Below are 19,007 nucleotides of genomic sequence, written 5' to 3' on the forward strand. Positions count from 1 at the left end.
ACTTTCTCCCACTAATGGACCAATCATTTCCTTCACTATTTTCTTGTGTTTTACATGTTGAAAGAAGCTTTTCCCCCCTTATTTTTGACTTTTTATCGCAAGCCTCATTTTGAGCCTTAGCTTTCCTCACTTCATCTTTGCAAGCTTGGGCTATTTGCTCATATTAGTTATGTGCCCCTCTTTCCATTTTTTATTACTTGTCCTTTTTATCTTTCATTTTATTCTTTATGCAGCCATGCTGGTTTCTTTTGAGAGCTGTTAATTTTCTTCTTTGTGGCTTTGTGCTAGCCTGGGCTTTTATAATATCTGTGTGTGACTCTGCCCTTTTTCTTTAGTTTTTCCTTTGTTGCACTACTCCACTTGCTATGTGAAAAAAGCTTCTTTTAATAAGGAAATAGAAACTAAGTGAGGAGAGAAACAACCTAGAACTAAAGAGAAATTTCTTAACTTTGAAAACAATCAGGGGAACAGCTTGCCTTTAGAAGTCAGGGTCCCTCATCACTGGAGGTATTTAAGGAGAGACAGAAAAGCTACTTGTCTGAAATGGTAGAGGGTCTCCTGCTTGAGAAGGCGGTAGACTAGACAACCTCAAAAATCCCTTTCAACAATGTTAATCTGTTTCTATGTCAGCCATAGCACATGGCATGATTCAAAGTTGCCATAATGGGCTCCTGGTCTGAAATTCATCAGAATTTTCTACATTAAAGCTAAAATGTTGGACCTCTGTAAATACTGAAATGACCATCCAGGGCAGGTGCTTCCTTCTACATCAGGGGTGTCAAACTCAATTTCAGTGAGGGCCGCATCAGCATTGCGGTTGCCCTCAGGGGGCCGGGTGGGTATGGCCAGGGTGGGCGTGGCCTACTGGGTGGGTGTGGCCAGAGTGCATATGGCCTACTGGGTGGGCGTGGCCAGCTCTACATCGTTCGCATCAAGGGTGCCTATGGGGGCCTGGGCAGGAGTGGGACAGATCTGAGGGTCTCTGGCAGAAGGAGGGTCTCTGGACCAGGGCCAAGGCAGTGGGGGCTGTTCCCTCACTGTTTCTAGGATGGCTTCGCGGGCCACATGAAACCACTTTGCGGGCCGGATCCGGTCCCCGGGCCTTGTGTTTGACATGTCTGTTCTACATGGTCCCACTTGGTCAGACCTAGTTCCTGCATTCTGCTGCCTTTGAGTATCAGCTAAAGAAAGTCAGTGGAATTATTTATTTCTAAAATTCATTTGTCCATTAACAAGAACTTGGGCCAAAGTTTGAAATTACATGTAGTCAAGTATCATCCTATAATTGAATGTGGAATTTTTGTATGTATTGTAGTTTGATGAAATTGAAGTTGGAAACCATGCCCTGTAATAAAGGGAAAGTTGCATAGTTTCAGAGTTACATTTTTAGCATTACTCTTGATTCTTCAGATCTCCACCAAGAGAACTCTTCTAACTTCTCATGCATAAACCCATCATCTCAAGATGGTCACTGTGTGATGGTAGAAGCCATGATGTCACATTTGTAGCTCTAAGCCAAATACTCCAATTTCTGAAGGTCTCCTTTCTTTCAGATCCTTGCCTATTTGAGCAATGTGCAGTTCAACAACAGTGCTGGAGATGTAGTCTCCTTCTCAGAAAATGGACTGGGATCTGCTCGTTATGATCTACTCAATTGGGTTTTCCTCCCAAATCAATCTTTCGTCCCCATGAAAGTTGGGCAAGTAAATCCTGAGGCTCCCCCAGGCCAGGATTTCACCATTAATTCTGATGGAATCATCTGGGTCACAAAGGTGCGGTACAAGGAAATGTTGTAAGTTCAAGGAGAATGCTTAATTCTCTTCCTGAGATGCAGAACTAGTTTCTAACTTGAAAAATAATCATTTCAATCAGAAATTATGGCAGTCATTTGGTGAAAAATCTGTTTTGCATGTATCACATTTGAGGTCTGATTTGTGTTATTACACAAAGGGTTAGGCTTGGGAACAATTTCTGCTTGAAATGCAGGATGAGGTTAGAGCAGCCAAAAAAAAAAGCTAATACAATCCTGGGTTGTATAAACAGAGGCATGGAATCAAGAATACGCGAAGTACTAGTACCGCTTTATAAAATCCTAGTAAGACCACACCTGAAATATTGCAGCCAATTTTGGTCACCATATCACAAAAAAGATGTTGAGAGTTTAGAAAAAAATTCAGAGAAGAGCAACTAAATGATCAAAGACCTGGAGACTAAAACATACAAAGAATGGCTGCAGGACTTGGGTCTGGCTAGTCTAAAGACAAGAAGAAATAGGGGAGACATGATAGCAGTGTTCCAGTATTTGAGGGGCTGCCACAAAGAAGAGGGAGTCACATCATTCTAAAAGCACCTGAGGGCAGGACAAGAAACAATGGTTGGAAACTGATCAAAGGGAAAAGCAACCTGTAATTAAAAGAAACTTCCTGACAGTGAGTTTAATTAATCAGTGGAACAGCTTACCTGCAGAAATTGTGGGTGCTCCATCACTGAAGGTTTTCAAGAAGAGGCTAGCAAGACAGTCACTTGTCTGAGATGGTCTAGGTCACGGGACAGCAACCTGCGGCTCCGGAGCAGCATGCGGCTCTTTGAGCCATCTCCTGTGGCTCCCAGTCGCCCGGTGCGCGCACACCTCTCCGAACGGGCGGAGGTGCACGCGCACCACTCCGAACGGGAGGAGGTGCGCGTGCACCACTCCAAAGGTTTGGAGAGCTGCGCACGCACCTCTCGGAACAGGCGGAGGTGCGCGTGCACCACTCGGAACGGGCAGCGGCGGTACCCGTTTGGAGACCTGCTGGTGCCGGTTTGGAAAGCTGCTGCACCTGCACGCCAGCGGCGACGGGTCTCCGTGGTGACGGGCACTGGGTTGCGGCACCGCCTTCAGCCCGGGAGCCGCCGGAACCACCCCCGGGACCTCCAAACTGCCACCCGAACACCCGTTTGGAGACCTGCTGGTGCCGGTTTAGAAAGCTGCCGCAAGCCACCAGGTCTCCAAACTGCACCTCGGCCCGAACACCAGCAGGTCTGCAAACGGGTGTTCGGGCGGAGGTGCGCGCGCACCTCTCCAAAGGTTTGGAGAGAGACCTGCTGGTGTTCGGGCTGAGGTGCGGTTTGGAGACCTGCGGCAGCTTTCTAAACCGGCACCAGCAGGTCTCCAAACGGGTGTTCGGGCGGCAGTTTGAAGGTCCCGGGGGTGGCTCCGGCGGCGCCCGGGCTGAAGGCGGCGCCACAACCCAGTGCCCGTCACCACGGAGACCCGTCGCCGCTGGCGTGCAGGTGCGTCCACATAAAAAAAAGTGGAACCGCGCGTGTGTATCCACGCACGTGCATGCGCAAAAAACAAAACATTTTGCGCATGCGCAAAATATTTTGTTTTATGCGCATGCGCGTGCGTGGATGTACGCGTGCGGCTCCCACTTTTTTTATGTGTGATGGAACCGGTTCCCAGTGGCTCTTTTGCTTTTTCAGGTTGCCGACCCCTGGTATAGATTCTCCTACTTGAGTGGGGGGGCTGGACTAGAAGATCTCCAAGGTCCCATTCTATCCTATCCTATCCTATCCTATCCTATCCTATCCTATTCTATTTAATCCCATTTATATCCCGCCCTTCTCCGAAGACTCAGGGCGGCTTACAATCTAAGCACAAATCAAATGTGCTTAGCAATAGCCTTCATTCTACTGTATGTATATGCCTGCTTATTAGGGCTTTCGCCCCGCCCCCCCAAGCGGCATTATTACAAAGTCAGCTTATTGCCCCCAACAATCTGGGTCCTCATTTTACCTACCTCAGAAGGATGGAAGGCAGAGTCAACCTTGAGCCTATTCTATTCTATTCTAGCCACAGTGGTTTACATGAACCATTGCCACACAGTTGTACCCGCAGGGTTATTTTTTTAAAGAAATGCTGTTGTTCAGTCACAAGCCTTCCTCTGCAGGATGAAACACCATTTCCAATCTCCAGTATCTACTGATGTGACAGGAATGCCACTGGCATGAATACCTTAGGAACTGTTCCTGATTTCTGATAAATGGTACCAATCTATTTCATTAGAAAAGAATCTGAACGTTGAAGTAGGAATAAGGAAGGGATGGGCAAAGAATGAATCCAACATGTTGATTGCTTGAAGTAATTCCAAGTATTTCTCTTTTAGATGATCCCCTTTGCCAGGTGTGGCATGAAGAGGTGTCATGCGGGAGAGTGGAGGAGTGTTCCAGAGGGCAAGCCAGTTTGCTGCTACCAGTGTGACACTTGTCCAGAAGGAACCACTTCTAATCAGACAGGTAGACCAGACTTCAAATGTAAATCTTCCAGGATTAAAGAAGACATTCATTAAATCAATATATTTTTGATATTGTGGGTCATTTTTGATAATGTACTCATACTTTCCAATAGAGCCTTTCAGTTCACAGATCTAAACTGCCCTGGCCACAGAGGCCACATTTCCTGATCCTCAGCAAGCATAGTTTTGGGGCACAATTTACAAATCACTAATTTGCATTCCTACTTTCACATCCAATTGGGAAAACCAACATCCAATCTTTGCCTGAGGAAGTGGGGTGTGTGGTCCATGCTTTATTTTTTATCATTTAGAGTGTGCTTCTTCTGTCAGCATTATCAATCTCTGAGAAAATAGACCTTCCAGAGGAAGAGAAGATCCATTTATCTATGTCTCTTTGATAGGAAAGGAGGGAGCAAAAAAAAAGTCTGAACAAACAGATTTGAAGTGCAAACCAGAGAGGTTAAGACAGGGGTAATGTGCACACAAACAAGACAGTAGCATTCCTGGAAAACAGACCTGTAATTCTTCTGTGGTTTCCATTATAAAATGGTTAAAAAAACAGGCAGCAACTTTAAACTGAAAGCCACATTACTCATGGAAATGCACAATGAATGGATAGCTGGAACTGAACAAATCCTCATCTCTGGATAATCTATCCCCAGGATCTTCATAAATGAAGGAGGATTTGCTCTTTTCGATACCCCATAAATTTTCTGGGGAAATTCATCACTCCCTTTCTGGGAGGTCAACAGTAGAAAGACAACAGACATATCATGCTTGCGGGAGGGATAATATACATGGTAGTTACTCAAAAATCCTTAGACAAAGACTTTTGATTTCAGATGCAGCTAACTGTGAACACTGCCCAGAAAACCAATATCCCAACAAGGACAAGGACCAATGCATTGCCAAGAAGATCCACTTCCTTGCCTATGAAGAGAACCTGGGATACATTTTAGTTTTTCTTGCTCTTCTTCTCTCTATGATAACATCTGCAGTCTTGGTTATTTTTTATAAACATCATGACACACCAATCGTCAAGGCCAACAACCGAAATCTAACCTACATCCTCCTGGTCTCCCTCTTGCTCTGCTTCCTCTGCTCCTTCCTTTTCATTGGTCAACCAGGGACATTCACCTGTCTCTTCCAACAAACTGCCTTTGCCATTCTCTTTTCCCTTGCAGTGTCCACTGTGTTGGCAAAAACTGTCATGGTGGTGCTGGCCTTCATGGCCACCAAACCAGGGAATAAGACAAGGAAACTCTTAGGTAAACCACTGACCAACTCCATTGTCTTAGCCTGTACTCTGGTCCAGGCACTTCTTTGTGTCACCTGGATGGTAACCTCTCCCCCAATTCCCAGCTTGGACTTCCACTCCTTGTTTGGAGAGATCATCTTGGAATGCAAGGAAGGCTCAGCTTTAATGTTTTACATTGTCCTTGCCTATCTAGGTCTTTTGGCCCTTGTCAGTTTCACAGTGGCCTTTCTAGCTAGGAAATTGCCTGATAGTTTCAATGAAGCAAAGTTCATTACTTTTAGCATGCTGGTCTTTTGCTGTGTTTGGATCACTTTCCTCCCTACCTACCTGAGCACCAAAGGGAAGTCCATGGTGGCCGTGGAGATCTTCTCCATTTTGGCCTCTGGAGCTGCTCTCTTGGCATGTATCTTTTTTCCCAAATGCAACATTATTCTACTGAGACCCGATCTGAATTGCAGAGAAAATATAGTAAGAAACAAGAATTTCTAACTGATGCAGGATCTGCCTCATTTTTATTTGTCTTTGAGGCATGTTTAAAATGAGATAAGATTTCTAAAAAAAAATGTCATAAAGAAAGATTTTGTCCATAAATGAATTCCTTATCAAGTGCTGCCACTGGTTGCAATATACCTGTGGTCAACAACAATCCCCCAGCCTTTTTTTAATCATTTCTTCAAAGTATCCTCGTGTTTTCTAGTGCCCTATGTGGTTAGAAAGCCAGTTGTTAAAGATGTGTTTATTATTTAAAAACAGGATTTTTTTTCATTTTATTCTTTTTTAATTTAATTATTTTAAAAATAGTTTTTTTAAAGTGTTGGGTTCACTATCAGTGTTTCTAAGCATATGTGGTTGTTTCCTTAGATGTGTGAGGCATTATAGAATTCCCTACTAGTATTATTTTTGATAACATCTCCCTTAACCATCAAATGGTTCGTCATGTGAGAAAAAGAAACATAGATGGAGTCTGTGTTAATAGACCCATAAAATAGCAAACTTGAATTCTCTGGCTTTCAATAAGCTTTAACAAAATGTCCATGGCAACTTAACTGATGTGTTCTTTTATTAAGAGAATCCTTCTTTGTTGCAGATAATAACAAGAGAAGGGTGGGAAAATAACTGATTGTTAAATATGAATAGGTATGATTGCATCATCTATTTTTATGCATATATCATCAGTGCTTTTTTTGTAAAAGAAAAAGGTGCCGGAACTCACACATGTCATACAACCCACCTTGCCTACTCCAGAAGGTTCTATCCAAAAAAGGTGCCGGAACTCCGTTCTGAGCATTCTATGAGAAAAAAAGCCCTGTATATCATTATCTCCTCCTTTTCAAAATGTATAAATATGAGAGAGCTTCCTTTGTCTCCAAGAGATCTTCCCACTATTCTCTAAAGGGAATTTATCCAGGCTGCACTCGTAATAAAAAATACTGCCGTAAGACTTGATTATTGGTTTTTGGTCCTGCATTTGAACCCCTAGTTGTTTTGGGAGAGAGGGGGCCTGAAGGATTAAGCAGTTATAATAGCCACATAAACATTACAGATAAGTCCTTGTTTAGCAACAATGATGAAATGATAACTTTGCAATCCATCACATTGATGGTAGTGTGACAATTGGCTGCAATCGCCTTGCCCTGGTTGCCCCACTTAGCCCTCCCATCCCAGCCAACAACCCACTGCCACCCTTCTCTGGCAGCACCTCCTCATCAGCCCCTCCTCATTGCGTCCCTCCAGTCACCCCTCCCCAGCCACCCTCCCCCATTGTTTTGCCCTGGACAATTTGCCACAGTACAATTTGACCTGGCAAATTTGCCATAAGGAACAATTAGCCATCTATGTCTCATCTGTTCCCAGACCAAAACTGGTCCCACAAGGTCCTTCCCACCACATTCATCTCCTCTCTTCCTCTTCCAGTGCCTCCTGGAATTGGAGCCCCTTCCCCATTCTTTCATCTTCTCCCCCATGACGGTCACTTTCCAGGTAAGAGGAATTGGGGCCAGGCAGACTGCAGCCAGTAAGTGTCTCTGTCCACCAGCAATAGATGCAAGGGTAGGACACAACTGGTGGTTCTAGCTGGATACTCATACAGTGCTTCATAGATTCCCCACACACACACTTTATTCCCCATAATGTGCTTCACTTCTTTGTCAGATCCTTCCCTCCAGATCCTTCCCTCCAGCCCTATGCACCTCGACCAAAGGAGGGCAACTCACGGGGAGTTGAGGGGCAAGCAGAAACATTCCTGCTGCAGCCCAGAGTGTCCAGTTTGCACAGAGGAGTGCAAGATCTGTAGCCCACTGTGGGTGCAGGGCAGGACTCTTGGTGGTCCTAGCTGGAGACTCATACAGAGTGTTTCCTAGATTAGAAGCTCATTCCAGAGAGTTCCCCCTTTTTTTATTCCCCATGATTTGCCTCAATTCTTTGTCAGATCCTTCCCTCCAGGAGTAACTAAGAATTTACTCCCCCCAGATAGTTGTATGGGGAGCACAGTCCTGCGCTTCACTCACAGTGTGGTACATCTCGCAGACCCCTCTTTGCAAATTGGGTACCCTAGACTGTGGCAGGAGTGATCAAGGATTTACTCGCACCAAGTAGTTGTAAGGAGAGCACAGTCCTGCTCTGCACTCACATTAGGTGACAGCTCATGTGCCCCTCTTTGCAAACTGGACACCTTGGGCCATGTTGTTATTTAGCAAACTGAAGGTCTAAGTTGAATGCTGCAAGGTTGAAACTGAATCTTCCCTGCCCTCGTTCTCACCCCATGTACCTCAACCAAAGGAGGGCAACTCATGGGGAGTTGAGGGCCACATGGCAAATTAGCTAGGACAGTCCCACAGTGAATCACCCAGGGAGAGCAACGTTGGAGGGACGGATGGGAAGGGTCACCATGATAGGGCAGCCAGGGAAAGGAGGATGTCATGGATTGACTGGGGTGGATGGTGGGGTGAGGTGGCTGCAGCCAACTGTGCTAGACCACCATTGACAATGTTCACAGTCCTGTCAAGCATACAAACACTGATGTCATTCCATAAGTGTTCAAGTTTCAAGTTTCAAGTTTTATTTAATTTGTATACCGCCCTTCTCCTTGGTAGGGACTCAGGGCGGTTCACAGGGCATATATAAAAAAGACAATATAAAAAAAAAGATTAAACCCATGCCCAGTTAAAAACCGTAATACAAATCTAAAACGACAAATTAAAACCCATAATCCCCCATCAAGCCAGACCAGCCATTTCAAATAGGTGGGTCTTCAGGCCACGACGGAAAGTTCGGAGGTCTGATGCCGTCCGGAGCTCCACCGGCAGTTGGTTCCATAATGCCGGAGCGCCCACAGAGAAGGCCCTCCCCCTGGGGGCCACCAGTCGGCATTCCTTGACTGGCGGCACCCTGAGGAGGCCCTCTCTGTGGGAACGCACAGGGCGGAGGGGAGTTGATGCCGGCAGCAGGTGGTCCCTGAGGTATCCCGGACCCATGCCATGTAAGGACTTAAAGATCGTAACCAAAACCTTGAACCTCACCCGAAAGACAACTGGTAACCAATGCAGCTCGCGGAGTAAAGGTGTAACATGGGAGTACCGGGAAACTCCCAAAACAACTCTCGCGGCCGCATTCTGTACCAGTTGGAGCCTCCGAGTGGTCTTCAAGGGAAGCCCCATGTAGAGAGCATTACAGTAGTCAAGGCGAGAGGTCACGAGCGCATGAGTGACCGTACACAGGGCATCCCGGTTCAGATAGGGCCGCAACTGGCGCACCAGGCGAACCTGGGCGAAAGCCCCCCTAGTCACGGCCACTATATGATCTTCCAGGGTAAGCCGTGAATCTAGGAGGACTCCCAAGTTGCGAGCCCTATCCACGGGGGGTAAGAGCTCACCCCCCATAGAAAGAGATGGAACATTTTGAATGTCCCGGGATGCCGGAATGTACAGCCACTCAGTCTTGTCAGGGTTGAGTTGAAGTCTGTTCCTCCCCATCCAGACCCGAACCGCCTCCAGGCAACGGGACATCACAGGGGTGGTTTGGGGTCGAAATAAAAAGTTGGGTATCATCGGCATATTGATGATACCCAACTCCAAAACCACGAATGATCTCACCCAGCGGTTTCATGTAGATGTTGAACAGGAGGGGCGAGAGTACCGATCCCTGAGGAACTCCACAAGCGAGAGTCCTAGGGGTCGACCTCTGCCCCCCTGCCAACACCGACTGCGAGCATCCCAGGAGATAGGAGGAGAACCACTGAAAAACTGTGCCTCCCACTCCCAATCCCCTGAGACGCCGCAGCAAGATACCATGGTCGATGGTATCGAAAGCCGCCGAGAGGTCTAATAGGACTAGGACAGAGGAATATCCCCTATCCCGAGCCCTCCAGAGATCATTCACCAGAGCGACCAATGCCGTCTCCGTGCTGTGCCCGGGCCTGAAACCCAATTGGTAAGGGTCCAGATAATCCGCTTCATCCAGGACCAGAGGGAGCTGATGCGCCACCACACTCTCAACAACCTTCGCAAGAAAGCGAAGGTTGGAGACTGGACGAAAGTTGTTCAATACAACTGGGTCCAAGGCAGGCTTCTTGAGGAGAGGTCTCACCACCGCCTCCTTCAAGACGGTGGGGAAATAACCCTCACTCAAAGAAGCAGATATAACCGCCTGGAGCCAGCCTCGTGTCCTCTCCCTAGCTGCATAAACCAGCCAAGAAGGGCACGGATCCAATAAACATGTGGTGGAACTCAGCTTCCCCATAATCCTGTCCACTTCATCAGGGGTCACAGAATCAAACTCCTCCCAGATAACATTGACAGGACCGCCCGTGTCCTGATCGCCAGACTCTGCCCAGCTGGAGTCCAAACCGGTCCGAATCCGAGCGATTTTATCCGTCAGATGTTGACTAAATTCCTCGGCACGACCCTGCAAGGGATCCTCCCTCACCTCCTGATTAAGAAGTGAGCGAGTCACCCTGAACAAGGCGGCCGGGCAGTTATCTGCGGACGCGATGAGGGTGGAGAAGTAATTGCACCTCGCCACCCTCATCGCTGCGAGATAAGACCTAATATAGGTTCTTAACCGCAACCGGTCGGGTTCGGATCGGCTAGACCTCCAGCAGCTCTCTAGGCCCCGTTTCCGATGCTTCATCTCCCGGAGCTCCGCGGAAAACCATGGAGCTCGCTGGGATCTGCGCCGGGTCAGGGGCCGCAAGGGTACAACCCGGTCAAGTGCCTCAGTGGCTGCCCTTTCCCAGGCTTCCACTAAGGCATCCGCCGAGCTGTGAGCAATGGAGGCAGGTGGGGACCCCAGCGCCGCTTGGAATCTATCAGGATCCATTAAGCGTCTGGGGCGGTACCATCTAATTGGCTCCGTGCCCCCACGGCGGGGGGTGGCAAAACGGAAGACCAGCCGCAGGAGATGATGATCGGTCCATGACAGGGGCATAATAAATGGAGAGCCCCCACCAAGATCATCCAACCACCGTCTAGATAAAAAAATCAGGTCAAGGGTGTGGCCTCCCTCATGAGTTGGCTCTGAAATTACTTGCGTCAGCTCCATGGCCGCCATGGAAGCCATGAACTCCCGAGCTAGCTCAGATGAACCTCCCAGGGATGGTAGATTGAAGTCTCCCAAAACTATAAGTTTGGGAAACTCAATCACCAAGCCCGAGAGGATATCGAGCAGCTCGGGCAGGGCTGCCGCTGTGCGACTAGGCGAAATGTACACCAGCAGCAAGCCCAACTGCGCCCCAGGACCAAATCTCATAAAGAGAGACTCACACCCGACTATCTGAGAAACGGTGGACTCCCGCGGACATAAGGTCTCCCTAATGGCAACCGCCACTCCCCCACCCCTACCATGAGCTCGTGGCCGGTGTAGCACCCGGAAGCCTGGTGGGCAGAGGTCAACCAAAGGGACCCCTCTGGGCCCAGCCAAGTCTCCGTGATGCAAGCCAGGTCCGCATGCTCACCCTCAACTAAATCCCTAACGAGGGGAGCTTTATTAACCACGGACCTGGCATTCAGGTACACCAGCCGGAGCTCAGGAGGCTGCACATCCTCGCTCCCGGGATCTCAGGGAAGAAGCAGAGGGTCGGAGCGCCTCACCGCTTGCAAATAGCGGGGACGGCCCTCCCGGTAGCGATACGGCCCCCTGTCTATCCGCCTGCTGCCATTCCCCATCGTGGGAATTGATAATCCCACGACCCGCTCATGAGCCCCGGCGACAACGCCACTCCGTTCTCCCCCCGTGCTATCAGACCCAAGGCTGGTCTGAACCATGGTAGATCGGCCACCCCCCATAGCCAAACCACCGCTATCTCCCACCCCGCTCCCTAGCCTTATAAAAAATTTGGATACAAAAATAATCAGAGGCTTTCTAGATTTACATGGATAGCCCCTGCCCCTGCCCAGCCATCTCTCAGAGACCCAAAACTCGGGCCCGTCATCAAGGTTATCGACGTTTAAGGAGGCAGGTCGCACCCAGGAGAGGGGGGCACCCCTGAGGGGGGCACCCCTGAGGGCGTACAAAGTGTTGGGACAGTTTCATTTAGAAAACACTTCTGGCATGATTTTGCTAGCAGCCACCAGTGGCCTCATTCAGTTGTTGTCACATGGAAAATGGTGGCCACAATTATCAGCATGGCAGGAGAGGCCATAATAACGTATCTTTAAGGAAGCTGGGAAGGACCTCTTCCTCAAGGATGAATTAACCATCACTAGGATCCACCCACATGTCACCTTCCAGGTGGCCTGGACCAGCCAAGAGGGGCATGGATCTAGTTCACAGATGGTCACATTTACATCCCAAGGATTCTGTCAACTTCCTTGGGTTCGACAGGATCAAACTGTTCCTAGATAACTGGCTAAATCCTTTCTGCAGCCATCTCCATAGGATCTACACCATGTTTGGCCTCCAACTGAGAAGAGGTCCAAGCAATTTTATCAACCAGCTGCACAGAGAATTCCTCTGTGAAACCTGAAGGAAAACCTAGAGGTGGCCCTAACCCAGAAGGTTCCAGATAATGTTTAAACAGGCCGTGGGTGGCACTCAGTGCAATGAGAAGTGCAATAAGAATGGAGAAATATTGTCATTTTGCAGTTTGTACTACCACAAGGTAGGTCTTAATAGAAGCTTTAGCTCATGTTGAGTCAGATTTATTCCTCATCCTACCCAAGCGTTGCTCTGCATGTCTTTTGATCCTTTTCAGTTCCCTCAATTAAATCATGGGACGTGTTGGGAACAATTGCATGTGAGTGATCCTATCCAAGATCTCATAGCTTTCCTATTCCAGGCCGTGGCCAAGGCCTCAGCAGGACCATGTAGCACAGCCTTCCATCCTTCCGAGGTAGGTAAAATGAGGACCCAGATTGTTGGGGGCAATTAAGCTGACTTTGTAATAATGCCGCTTGGGGTGTGTGTGAAAGCCCTAATAAGCAGGCATATACATAGAATGAAGGCTACTGCTAAGCTTGTAAGCCGCCCTGAGTCTTCGGAGAAGGGCAGGATATAAATGGAATTAAAATAAAAAAAAATAATAATCTTCAGTTCCATTTGGAACCCCATCAGGTCCTTCAAGTCAGTAAGGGTGGATCAGTCAAATATGTCCTGCCTCCCTGCAGAGATAGGCAGCATAAGAGAATCTCAAAGTCATCGTAGCATGATCAGAGGGGACAGAGGGGACAAGGATAGCTCCCCTTCAGCTCACATTGCTAGTGCACTGATAAGAAAATCGTGTTGGGTGTGTCATCGCTGCTTTGATTTGAGCCATGGTGAGATGTCCCTGAGGCCTGCTCCAGGGATAGCAAATTGACATCACTCAAGATCATAGGTCCTTACACACCTGCCCCAACTTGAGGTCCTAGGAAAGAAAGACCCTCACCTCTAATTGTGTGAAAGGTATACTTTTACTAAAAGCCAAATAATTACAGTACAGCAAAGCCAGAACTAAAGGTTTGCACGTGAAGGTTACGTACTTAACTTTCTCTTTCCCATTCCTCCCCCCCCCCACTTATTATCTCCCCATTGTCCAGCTGCATTTGAAGGAATTGTTTTGGTATCGGGTTCTGCATCGTCTGGCTAGGTGGTGAGCCATTGTTTTCCCCTCCCAAGCCTCTGAGTTTGGGACAGTGAAGTGATGTCTCAGGAAGGCACAATGCATGGTTTCTCTTTTCCTCTCCCAGCAATTCCCTCCACCATAGTCTGTGACAGGCTGGCAGCAAGCCAAGTGAGGCTGAAGCTCAGGATGGCAATTCTGACGCCATGACTCTCAATTCTTTCTGCTGTGTGCAATACAAGAGACACAAACATGTTTTCCATTCTGCTGTATGAAAAAAAAGCTGTTGCTCAGTGGGTAGGACAACAGCTGTTCCTTGCAATTATCTGGACAACAGTAATACTTAATGTATCCACTGTGGATTTCTTGACTCAGACGTCTTCCAACATGAAACCTGCTTTAAAACAATATCTCTGAATTCTCCAGATGAGGGCAGGACATGTTACCTTAGCTGGTTTGTGCAGAGCTAACTATTGGGTTTGAAAAGCCTCAGATGCCTGTGTTGTTTCTTTGGTGCCAGCCCAAACACAGGCAAGAGAAAGCCCTATAGATATAAATTTGCCCTGGGGCCCTCTGGATGGCAAGGGTGTTGTTCAGTCTGCTAAAGCTTTGGTGAGATTTAAAGAGCTACCTGCATTTCATTTTTGCACAAACCTTAATTTCTGTTCTAGAAGGGAAGGAAACAAGAATGATTGGACAGGAGTCATGTTACTGCTGATGCTGATGCCCTTCTGGCTCCAGTCTCCAACTTCTGTGAAGAGACTCCAAACAATGGATGCATTGAATGCTTATTTCCAGTCAATGGAAAGCTACTATAGGCCTGGCGATCTCATTATTGGTGGGAATTTGCCCTTGGGAATTGTTTGTCTGACTACTGTCCCAGACTTTCTAAAAGACCCATTGGAATTGTCTGTACAGAATGGGTAAGTTTCAGGTGGAGGGGAAACATGCAGATAATTGTTCTCTTTTCTTTAAATTCAGAGACCCCTTTCAGAACTACTTCTTTTAGAATTTTGCACTGTCCTACTAAATTGCACAGTTTGGGCTTTTCTCAATAAAATACCAAGCTTTAAAATAGGCTGGAATTCTCAATCATATCATCAAGAAGATGATAAATAACAAAAATGAACAGGGAAGCTGTGCTGGCCTAGTGAAGAAGTTGAATTATAATATTAATTTGGAGAGTAACTGAGGGTTCGAAAATGCAAATAAAAGCTTGATCTTCTTGATGTCAACACTATGACAATGGATGTCAAGCTCTGACAACTGAGAATCAGCAGCCATTTTACATTTGCTTTTAGAATGCCTTTTTTACTGTTTTGCAGTTTAGATGTAGAAGAGGGGGTGGAGTAAATTCTTTAGGGTTTAGTTCATCATAACAATTGCAGCTGTGTGGGAACTCAAGGTCACTACTTGATAAAGATTTGGTGGGCTGAAGAGCTGGGAAGGAAAGCCCACATTTTGTGTTAATTGGTGAATGTGATTTCTGACAACTTCTTTGAAATTTGTTACTTTGTTCTGAGCGGAGGGAATTTCAGTTTTGGGTTCAACTATGTAAGTGCCAATACTTTGTTTCCTAATAAAATGTTCTTTAAGGAAGAATCCTTGCCTTGAGTTCTTTTACTGGTTTCATCTATCGGAACCATGACACTTCCAGTGTTCAAGAGTTATAAAAATCTCTCTCAGTTTTGGAATCAGCATTGCTCATGTATAAAGGTAAAGGTAAAGGTTCCCCTGCACGTGCGTGCTAGTCGTTTCCGACTCTAGGGGCCGGTGCTCATCTCCGTTTCAAAGCCGAAGAGCCAGCGCTTGTCCGAGGACGTCTCCGTGGTCATGTGGCCGGCATGACTAGATGCCAAAGGCACACGGAACGCTGTTACCTTCCCACCATAGTGGTCCCTATTTTTCTACTTGCATTTTTACGTGCTTTTGAACTGCTAGGTTGGCAGAAGCTGGGACAAGTAGCAGGCGCTCATGTATAACAGCCTTCAATAAATCTATGAGGTGATGCCCATACACACTATGGTCCTGTGCTCAGCAATGTTTACCCCACCTGAAGAAGCTTCTCCAAGAGAAACCCTAAATTATTAATGTGAAAGAGGAGCAGTTGGGAAGGATTTCAGCCACTGGAGCAAAGTGAAGATGGGGGAGATGATAGAGGGATATTAAACAGATTGTGATATGGATGCAAAGTCTTATCTTCTTTCTCACAAAGTCATCCAAGTTTAGCCAAGGGAGGTCCTTTGGAAAACCCCCAAACCCAATGAAACATGGGAGTTGCTGTCTCCAAAATCCTTGCCAAAGAGTGAAGAAAACTCTACCAGCACAGATGAGCTTTCCTATAATGTTCCCAATGTTTTTTTCGCTCTACAGGCTATTCCCCATTAACTACCAGCAGTTCCTTGCATTGATGTTTGCTGTCTCCAAGGTCAATAAGGATTTTCTTCTGCTCCCCAACATCACCCTTGGCTTCCATATCTATAGCCATTTCCAGAGTGAGATGTTTACTTCCTTAAACAGCTTCTCCATGCTCTCCTCACGAGGCCAAGTGGTTCCAGGGTACAAATGTGACCAGCAGGACACTCTTCTGTCCATCATTGGTGGTCTCATTGCCAAATACTCAAGGCAGATGGCCATCATTTTCAGCATTTTTAAGGTCCCACAGGTAAGAGAACTCCATTGGATCCAGTATGTAGTAGACAAAGATCAGAAGCCAAAATTGAAACCAAAGGTAGTTTTTGGGGGGAGAGGGGCATAACATGACTTGTGACTCTTAGTGTATATTTGATAAAAGGGTAGCCATTGTTTTAGTGTCATTTAGTTTCCATATCATGTTGATGGTTTCTTCTCTTGTCTTCTGAGGTACCACTACCAATTAAAATGCATAACTGGTGGCTCTTCCTAAGAAGGGAAGAAACTTAAGCTTGCCATTCAGAGTGAGTCAGTCTGAATAGTGGGGCAATCAACCATAGAATGGTGACCGCTAAAGTCAACATCAACCTTTACTTCGTGTTTTTTTTAAAAAAATCTCACTTTCTCCAGCTTGGTGTTGGCTTTGAGTTCTTGCAGGGAGAGAGAACAGTTTATCCTTCCTTCTTCCGGATTAATCCTAAGGAATTTCCTCAGTATCTGGGTTTAGTTCAGCTGCTCCTGCATTTCCAGTGGAACTGGGTTGGGCTTATGGCCCCTGAAGATGACCGTGGAGAACATTTCATCTCATCTCTGACGCCAATGCTCAAGGAGAAGGAGATCTGTCTGGCCTTCACTGGAATGACAAAATTGGGTGATATTAATATTACGCAAAAAAACCTATTTTTCATTTTACCTACTTGGTCTAAAACAGAAGTATTTATTTTGTTTGGAGACACCACTGTTATTGCCAGTGTACTAGTGGGTGTGCATTTTTATAAAAAATACACAAAGACATCATTTCGGAAAGTTTGGATCTTAACTTCCCATTGGAAAGGATGGGATGGATCTCAAGGCATATCGGAATACCTAATGTCTTCCCATGGGGCCTTGCATTTTAGGGCCCACACTAGGGATGTCTCAGAATTCAGCCATTTCCTCCTGGCTTTAGACCCCTTGAACCCACAAGGAGATGTCTTTCTCCCTCCATGGTGGGAATATGTCTTTGACTGCAAGATCCACAAATCAGGCAAGATCCTTCCAAAGGGGAAAAAACAATGTACAGGAAAGGAGAAATTGCAGTATCTACCAAATTACACTTTTGAAACAAGAATGACAGGTGAAAGTTACAATGTCTACAATGCCATTTTTGCTCTGGCACACACATTACATGCAATGTATGGATCCAGAGCCCAGCCAACCATGACGAGGCTTGGAAAGAGGATCTCAAATTTCCAGCCATGGCAGGTAATCATTATGGCTTTTTTACGCAGTCTACCAATCCTTAGAGAGGAAGCGCCCCATATGAATTTTTTCAGTTATTGATTAAATGTCTGCATGCTCCCATATGAATCCATCTAAAAGCATATTAAAACATCAATGATTAAAAACAGTTAAGAACAATATTTTATTGAAAGAGGGTAGAGGGGTAAAAGAGAAGCAAAGCAAACCAGGGGTCCATAACTGTCCCAAAAAGATGTACTCTCTGTGCAGAATGATTTCCAGAGCTTGGGGCAGGAACTCAGCAGAATAGGCTGTAGGCTCACTTTTTCAGAGGTCTTACCAGTGTATAAGGAGCAAAATGGAAAAGGCCAGCGTATAGCAGAATTTAATATGTGGCTAAAGGAGTGGTGTAAAGGAGAAGGCTTTGGTTATATTAGTCACAATGTCTGTAACTGGTCCAATGAAAAAATGTACAAAAGAGATGGTCTGCATCCATCCAAGAAAGGGACTGAGTTACTTGGCAATAAATTCACAGCTTTTCTGAAGGAATATTTAAACTAAACAACGGGGACAGTGAGTTAATTGATACAGAACATCGCTGTCCCCGGCAATCTAAGAAAATAGGGGAACTTAGGCACGACACAAGTTATGTAGCAAGTAAACACAGGGTTAGTCATGAAGGACTCAAATGTCTGTACACCAATGCACAGAGTATGAACAGTAAGCAGGGTGAACTAGAAATTTTAAGCACATTCTAAATTGCTAAGCACATTGGTTTGTGCTTAAATTGTAAGCCGCCCTGAGTCTTCGGAGAAGGGCGGGATATAAATGGGATTTTAAAAAATAATAATTCAGGTAAATGAGGGCGGATATGATATTGTTGCCATTACAGAAACATGGTGGGACGAAACCCACAAATGGAAGACACAGCTAGAGGGATTTAAATTATTTAAAAGAAATAGACTAAACAAAAGAGGAGGTGGAGTTGCTCTATATATAAGAAATAACTTTATCTCTACAGAAATAGAGCACAACAATGATGAAAACTGTAAACTTGAATGTATTTGGGTCAATATAAAAGGGGGGGGAAATGACATTGCCATAGGTGTATACTATAGGCCGCCCAACCAAACAAAGAAAATAGATGAACTTTTTGCTAGTCAGCTAACTAAGGTATGTAGGAAGCGCATCACAATAGTAATGGGGGACTTTAATTAACCTGATATCAACTGGGAGACAAATTCTGCACCAAGTGGAAGATCTAACAGATTCCTGACAAACCTAGCAGACAACTTTCTCTCCCAAAAAGTAGAGAAGGGAAGTAGAGGATTAGCCATATTGAATTTAATTCTCACTAACAGAGATGAAATGATAGAAAGTGTCAAAGCCACAGGAACCTTGGGGGGAAGTGATCATGCAATATTGGAATTCAACATTATGGAAGCACAAGCAATAGAATACAGCCAAACTAGAGTCTTGGACTTTAAGAGAGCTAATTTCAATAAACTTAGAGAGACCTTGGGAAGAATTCCATGGATGAGAATCCTAAAGGGGAAAACAACTCAAGAAGCTTGGGAAATTTTGA

Source organism: Vipera ursinii, assembly GCF_947247035.1.
Source record: "Vipera ursinii genome assembly, chromosome: 1".
Lineage (NCBI taxonomy): Eukaryota > Metazoa > Chordata > Lepidosauria > Squamata > Viperidae > Vipera > Vipera ursinii.